The following is an 8,181-nucleotide window of genomic DNA, read 5'->3' as shown; positions in this document are numbered from 1 at the left end:
GTTTTCTGTAAATATCGACACTTTTTACACATCGTTACTGGGAGACAAAGGGGGTCGGGCGTGGTGCTACCCACCTACCCCTACTGTACCGTGCCGGTATTCATAGGTGCTCGCTAACAGTACCTACCCCAACATTCTGTTGAGGCTACACGGGGGATCTTTGTCTTTGTTTGTCAGTGTGGGAAGCAGTGGTGCAACGGTTGGCGCGCAACGATCCCGGCGATCCGAGATCGCTCATTGGTCAGTGGAGTCGTGACGTTGCACTAAGGGAGCGCGCTGATTGGTCGGCAGCGTGCACTGGGCTCGATGGCTGGGGACGTGGATTGTATCATTGCAGAATGCCGCGTCACGGTCATGTGGCGATGAGCTGCTTTGGTGTCCTGAAGCGATGCTGCTTCCTCAAGCAAATTGAGTGAAGCTGCCTGGAATCAATGTATCATTGTAATGAATACGGTATTATATTTGGCACATTCAACATTATGATGAAATTAGGAGACGCAACAAATAATTAAAAGTGTGAGGTTCCTCAATAATCTGGATTTTGATTAAATAAATATGTATTGTACTTTGTCACTGGAGATTTCCCACGTCAGTCCTTTGTTGAAAATGTTTAAACATGTTTGACTTACAATATGTGACATGCATTTGTAGGGGATGTCCGAGCCATCCTCACACACTCGCACCACACAGACACACAATCTCCGCACTCAACATCGCACACACCAATCACACGCTAAGGAATACACGAGAAAGGGGTCAAGGGTTAAAGGGCGCTGACGTCACACGCACGCGGCGTGCTCGACAGAGACGTGGATTAGGAAGGGGGTGGAGTTGGAGGGTTTAAAGGGGGCGCGGTGAGACGCGTGTTCGGGGTTGGTTTGAGGAACGAGTGTGGCTGTGGTTTGAAGAATAAAGAAGTGCTTTACCAGTCTCCGACTCCTCTTCACATTCAACATCAAAGCAATACACTGTAATTATTCTGTTTGGTTACGAATCATTAATTTAAACGCAGCAGCCTTTGTTTCACTTTTTGCACTAAGTGGGTGGCTCTGAAAAGAGCCTTTGTGGTGGAGTGAATCGCGCGTGGCCCGAGCGGATTCACTTCTTTGACTTCGTAGCATTGGACTTGGCCGGACTCTTCAGCACCTTCTTGGTCTCGACAGCTAACTTCAACTTATTGGGACTCTTGGACGCCTTGGCAGCTTTTTTGCTTCCATGGGAGAGTTCCAGGAAAGCAAAGAAGCAGCGGAAGTGGGGTCGAAAGTGATGGTTGGGGGTGAGGCGGATAGTGATGGTGCAGGTTCAGGCGGATAGTGACGGTGGGTTTGGGTGGATAGTGAAAGTAGGGGGTGGGGTGGAGGGTGGTGTGGTGGAGGGTGGGGTGGCGGGGTGGGGTGGAGGGTGGTGTGGTGGGGTGGCGGAGTGGTGTGGTGGGGTGGAGTGTTGTGGTGGGGTGAAGGGTGGTGTGGTGGCATGGAGGGTGGTGTGGCGTGGTGGAGTGGAGGGTAGTGTGGTGGGGTGGAGGCTGGTGTGGTGGGGTGGAGGGTGGTGTGGCGGGGTGGAGGGTGGTGTGGCGGATGGGGTGGAGGGTGGTGTGGCGTGGTGGAGTGGAGGGTGGTGTGGTGGGGTGGGGTGGAGGGTGGTGTGGTGGGGTGGGGTGGAGGGTGGTGTGGCGTGGTGGAGTGGAGGGTGGTGTGGCGTGGTGGAGTGGAGGGTGGTGTGGCGTGGTGGAGTGGAGGGTAGTGTGGAGGGGTGGGGTGGAGGGTGGTGTGGTGGGGTGGGGTGGAGGGTGGTGTGGCGGAATGGAGGGTGGTGTGGCGAGGTGGAGGGTGGTGGGGTGGGGTGGAGGGTGGTGTGGTGAGGTGGGGTGGAGGGTGGTGTGGCGGGGTGGGGCGGAGGGTGGTGTGGCGGGGTGGGGCGGAGGGTGGTGTGGCGGGGTGGGGTGGAGGGTGGTGTGGCGGAGTGGGGCGGAGGGTGGTGTGGCGGAGTGGGGTGGAGTGTGGTGTCGCGTGGTGGGGTGGAGGGTGGTGTGGTGGTGGGGTGGAGGGTGGTGGGGTGGAGGGTGGTGGGGTGGAGGGTGGTGGGGTGGAGGGTGGTGGTGTGGAGGGTGGTGGGGAGTGGGGCACATCGTCATGGTGTGGGGTGAGGAGCATCGTGTTGGTTGAGGATGAGGAGTATAGTGATGGTGGAGAGTTAGGCAGATAGTGATGGTGTTTCAAGTTTCATTTATTTAGGTATAGCCCTGTGAGCCATGCGGCTCTTAAGTCGGGTGCAACCGCAACCAACAAAATATGAATACAGAACATCCCAAAGCGACGACGCGCAACAGAAACATCCTGGAACAGTGGTTCTTAACCTGGGTTCGATCGAACCCCAGGGGTTCGGTGAGTCGATCTCAGGGGTTCGGCAGAGCCCCCGCCACGGAGGTCCGGACACACTTGAATTATTGTGTAAATTTGTGATGACACACACGGCCCGCTTGGCCATCACTGGCTGCAGATGATCATGCTACACTGCTTGGCCAATCAGCGCTGCGGGGAATTTAGTGCGTACTCAGTAGTCAACGTGTGACTGTTGTTGTCGTACGTCGTGTGATTTCTTTAATATTTTATCCATACTAACTATGTCGGGCAAAAGAAAAAAGTGGTCGGACGAATATGTACAACATGGATTCTCATGTATCACGGAACGTGATGGGAGTGAGCGTCCTATCTGCATGATTTGCAACGCAAGTTGAGCAACTCTAGTCTTGCACCGGCAAAACTAAAGGAACACTTCTTGAAGCTGCATGGAGACGGGGAATACAAGAACACAACACTTGCTGAATTCAGGGTGAAGAGAGCCAGATTCGATGAAAGGGCCACTCTGCCTGCTCTTGGATTTGTACCTGTTAACAAACCGATCCTGACAGCATCGTACGAAGTTGCTTACCTGATCGCAAAGCAGGGCAAGCCACACACCATTGGTGAAACACTTGTGAAACCAGCTGCATTAAAGATGGCGAATCTGATACTCGGAACAGCGGCCGAAGGTAAATTATCCCAAATTCCCCTTTCAAATGACCCCGTCAGTGACAGAATAGAAGACATGAGTAAAGACATCTTGGCTCAAGTAGTCGCGGATCTGATTTCAAGCCCGGCAAAATTCAGCCTTCAACTCGACGAAACCACAGACGTTTCTGATCTAAGCCAGCTTGCTGTTTTTGTACGCTATGTGAAAGACGACATGATAAAAGAAGAGTTTTTATTTTGTAAGCCTCTTACAACAACAACGAAGGCAGCCGATGTGAAGAAGCTTGTGGATGACTTCTTCAGAGACAACAATCTTTCATGGGATATGGTTTCTGCAGTTTGTACGGACGGAGCTCCAGTCATGCTGGGAAGAAAGTCTGGTTTTGGTGCGCTAGTAAAGGCCGATGCACCACACATCATTGTGACGCATTGTATTCTGCACAGGCATGCGTTGGCAACAAAAACCTTACCTCCAAAAATGACAGAAGTATTAAAAACTGTGGTGGAATGTGTGAACTATGTGCGAAAAAGTGCTCTGAGGCACCGCATCTTCAGTGAGCTGTGTAAAGAAATGGGCTCTGAATTTGAGGTACTTCTGCTCCATTCTAATATTCGGTGGTTATCCCGGGGACAGGTGCTGAATCGTGTTTTTGCCATGCGTGTGGAATTAGCCCTGTTTTTGCAAGAGCACCAACACTGCCATGCAGATTGCTTCAAAAATCCTGAGTTCATTCTCATTTTAGCGTACATGGCTGATATATTCGCAGCTCTCAATCATCTCAATCAGCAGATGCAGGGTGGTGGAGTCAATATCATGGAAGCGGAAGAACACCTGAAGGCTTTTCAAAAAAAGCTACCGTTATGGAAACGACGAACAGAGAACAATAACTTCGCAAACTTCCCGCTTCTGGACGACTGTGCAAGTAAGATCGAAGATGTGTCTGGAATCGGAGATATTTCTGTATCCACAGAACTGAAGCAAACAATTGCCACGCACTTAGATGAGCTTGCAAAGTCTCTCGACGGATATTTCCCTACAAGAGAGTCATATCCAGCATGGGTGAGACAGCCGTTCACGTTTGCTGTTGAAACAGCAGATGTCAATGATGAATTCCTCGACGAAATCATTGAAATTCAGCAGAGCCAGGTTCAACAGCAACTCTTCAGAACAACAACGCTCTCAACGTTTTGGTGTCGACAAATGAACAAGTATCCAGTTATTGCTAAGAAAGCCCTGGATTTTTTATACCATTTGTTACAACATATCTTTGTGAGCAATCCTTTTCGAGGATGCTGGACATAAAAACGAAGAAAAGGAACAGACTTTGCTGTGAAAATGACATGAGAGTGGCACTTGCCAAGGTGAAGCCACGCATATCTGAACTGATCTCTCAAAGGCAACAGCAGAAGTCACATTGATTTCCAGGTATGTAATTTGTTGTGAGTTTATGCATTGTGTTGGTTTTATTCTTTGAACAAGGTAATGTTCATGCACGGCTCATTTTGTGTACCAGTAAAAAACATATCTATGTCTTGAATTTGAAAAAAATCACATTTTATTTTTCACTAAACAGGGGTTCGGTGAATGCGCATATGAAACTGGTGGGGTTCGGTACCTCCAACAAGGTTAAGAACCACTGTCCTGGAATAAACCAGGAAATATTCCACACACACAAAAAACGTATTAAAACGCTGTGTGCAAAAATCACAATGTGGTGCAAGCCAACAACAACAACTATAAGACAAATTTTGATTTTTATTGTTTCATATATTTTTTATTATTTTGTTGTTTCCCTTCAACGCGACTTTACCGAAAGAACTAAGAATATGAACTATAAGACAATTTAGATTAACCATATGTTTTTGAATCACCAAAATAAAGCTATAAAAAACAATGTAACAACAGTAATCTTAGGAACTGTAATTTTAAATTTAACAATAAACGATATACATAACACTGACGACAAAAACCTGCAGCCATAACTGGCAGCACGACACTCCCAGTGTATGATGTGTGAGTGAGTCAGCAGCAGCGTGAGTGAGTGTATGATGTGCGAGTCACTGTATGATGGTTGAGTCCGTATTAGGTTGAGTGAGTGTATGATGTGTGAGTCAGCGTACGATGTGTTAGTCAGCACATGATGAGTGAGTCAGTGTATGATGTGCGAGTCAGTGTATGATGTGTGAGTGAGTCAGCAGCAGCGTGAGTGTATGATGTGTGAGTCAGCGCACAATGTGTTAGTCAGCGCATGATGAGTGAGTCAGTGTATGATGTGTGAGTGAGTCAGCGGCAGTGTGAGTGAGTTTATGATGTGCGAGTGAGCCAGCACACGATGAGTGAACCTGTGTATGATGAGTGAATGGGTCAGTGGTTGTGCGAGTGTATGATGTGTGAGTGAGTAAGCACATGATGAGCGAGTCAGTGCATGATGTGTGAGGGAGTCAGTGTATGATGTATGATAAAGTCAGTGTCGGCTCCCTCTGCTCGCGCGTCGCCCCCCCCCCTCCCCCCCCCCCTCCGGCTCCGTCGGCCCTCCCTTGGCTCCGTCGGCCCCCCCCCGGCTCCGTCGCCCCGCCCCCCCCGGCTCCGTCGCCCCCCCCGGCTCCGTCGCCCCCCCCCCGGCTCCGTCGCCCCCCCCCGGCTCCGTCGCCCCCCCCCGGCTCCGTCGCCCCCCCCCCGGCTCCGTCGCCCCCCCCCCGGCTCCGTCGCCCCCCCCCCGGCTCCGTCGCCCCCCCCCGGCTCCGTCGTCCCCCCCCGGCTCCGTCGCCCCCCACGGCTCCGTCACCCCCCCCCCGGCTCCGTCGCCCCCCCTCCGGCTCCGTCGCCCCCCCCCCCGGCTCCGTCGCCCCCCCCCGGCTCCGTCGACCCCCCCCCCGGCTCCGTCGTCCCCCCCCGGCTCCGTCGCCCCCCCCGGCTCCGTCGCCCCCCCCCCCGGCTCCGTCGCCCCCCCCCCGCCCCCGTCGCCCCCCCCCCGGCCCCCTCGGCTCCATCGGATCCTTCTGTCGGCTCCCTCGGCCCCTCACAAACGGCCCCACCAGCCCCTGCTCGGAGTGCGGCCCGGGAACGCCCCGGGAGCGCACGCGCGCCTCAGGCGGCCATCTTGGATTCGTCTTCTTGGTCTTTGTCGAGGATGGGTTGGATAGTGATGGTAAGGGGTGGGGCGAAAAGCGATTGTTGTGGGTGGGGAAGATAGTGATGGTGGGGGGGATGGGCATATAGTAATATTTGGGCGTGTGGCGGATCGTGATGGTGCAGGTTCAGGTGGATAGTGATGGTGAGGGGTGGGTGGATTGTGATGGGGGAGATTGAGGAGGGTAGTGATGGTGAAGGGTGAGGCGGATAGGAATGGTAAGGGGTGGGGTTAATAGTGATTGTGGTGGGTGGGGCAGATCGTGATGGCGGTGGGATGGGCGTATAGTAATGACGGTGGGTGGGGCAGATTGTGATGTTGGGGGGTTGGGTGGATCGTGATGTTGCGGCGTTTGTTGGATAGTGATTGTGGGGTTTGGGGCGGATAGTGATGGTAGGGGGTCGGGCGGATTGTGATGGTAGTGGCTGGGTTGGATAGTGATGGTGAGGGGTGGTGAATAGTGATGTTAGGGGGGGGGGGGCGGATAGTGATGGTGAGGAGTGAGGCGGATCGTGATGGGGAAGGGTGAGGCGGATTGTATTGGTAAGGGGTGGGGCTAATAGTGATTGTAGTTGGTCGGGCAGATCGTGATGGTGGGGGGATGGGTGTATAGTAATGGTGGTGGGGGGGGATAGTGGGGATGAGGCGTTCGTTGATGGTGGTGGATGGGGCAGATTGTGATGGTGGGGGATGGGTGGATAGTGATGTTGCGGGGCTGGTTGGATGGTGATTGTGGGGTTTGGGGCGGATAGTGATGGTGGAGGGCACACCGAATAGTGATGATGGGGGTTGGGGCTTACTGTGAAGGTGGGGGGTGAGTGGATGGTGATGGTGGAGGGTGGTTTGGAGAGTGATGGTGGGGGGTGAGATGGTCGGGCAGGATGGAGGGGAGGCGGGGAGAAGATTTTCAGACGAAAATCTTCTCCCCGTGGCAGCGCCTCTTCTTGCTGAGTGAAGGCCTCCCGCAAAAGTCATTATAATATGAGAGGTTGACTCTCAGGTGGCCTCCCACTTCGTAGCCCTGCTCCTCGGCCACGAAGGAGGGGCAAGTCCTCTGGGCCCGCGTCATCACCCCCACCGGAGCTCGGGGACGCTTTGTGGGACGAGCCAAGCAGCTGCTGCTGTTGGGTCCAGCTGCTTTTTTCTGCCGGCGTCGTTGAGGTGACTTCTTGGCTGCTTCCATCTCGAGCCAGATGTCCTTAACAGCCGCCGCCTCCCAGAACCCGACTGTAGGAACTGGCGCAGGGTCGACCTGAGATAACTGAGGCCCGCACAGGCCCAGGCAGCAACAGCAGCTGCACAGCTGTTCATATCCCAGCAGGGGATTCTCGGCTGTCAGGAGGCAGGCGTCGTGGAGGAGGTGGTGGTACTCTGTTGACTCCGCTCCTTCACAGGATTCTGGGGGATGAGTGAGACCTAGGGCACAGTAGGGGGATGTCATCAGCACTGGGCAGTACCTGGACCGTACCCTTAATTATCATCATGCAAGTACTCACATTCGTCATTCAGTCATCCACGTCAACATTCTATGATCATTGTACTTAAACGTCGGCTGCACCCTTAGAATTGCATGGAAAGCTTGTGGGAGGAGCACACGGACCTTGGAATATGTACGACCCAAATACATCATTGCGAGGGTGACCTTGGCTAGGCAACGCATCTAGACGGCCATGTCATCAATGTTTTTATTGTAATTATATACTAATTATATTTTATATCAAAGTAATTGTAGTGTAAATTTTGATTTAAAGCTTTCGTGACTGCAGTAATTCATATTCTTAGCACTTTCGGTAAAGTCACATTGAAGGGAACATAACACAAACGGTCGAAACGTCGTGAGAATTTTTATTGTTTTATATATATTTTATTATTTTATTGTTTCCCTTCAACGTGACTTTACCGAAAGAGCTAAGATTATAATTGTAGTGTTCTACGATGGGGGCGGAGCCTGCAGAAGACGGGGGCGGGGCCACATAGGCCGTGGCAGTGACGTCACCAGAGGGCGGGGCTCGAGGCCTGGACCGTTGGCGACAGTTGGA

Source organism: Petromyzon marinus, chromosome 23 (genome assembly GCF_048934315.1).
Source record: "Petromyzon marinus isolate PM22_M1 ecotype Great Lakes invasive population chromosome 23, UKy_Petmar_22M1.pri1.0, whole genome shotgun sequence".
Taxonomy (NCBI): Eukaryota; Metazoa; Chordata; class Hyperoartia; order Petromyzontiformes; family Petromyzontidae; genus Petromyzon; species Petromyzon marinus.
The sequence above is the reverse complement of the archived record's forward strand: the minus strand, read 5'-3'. Positions refer to the sequence as shown.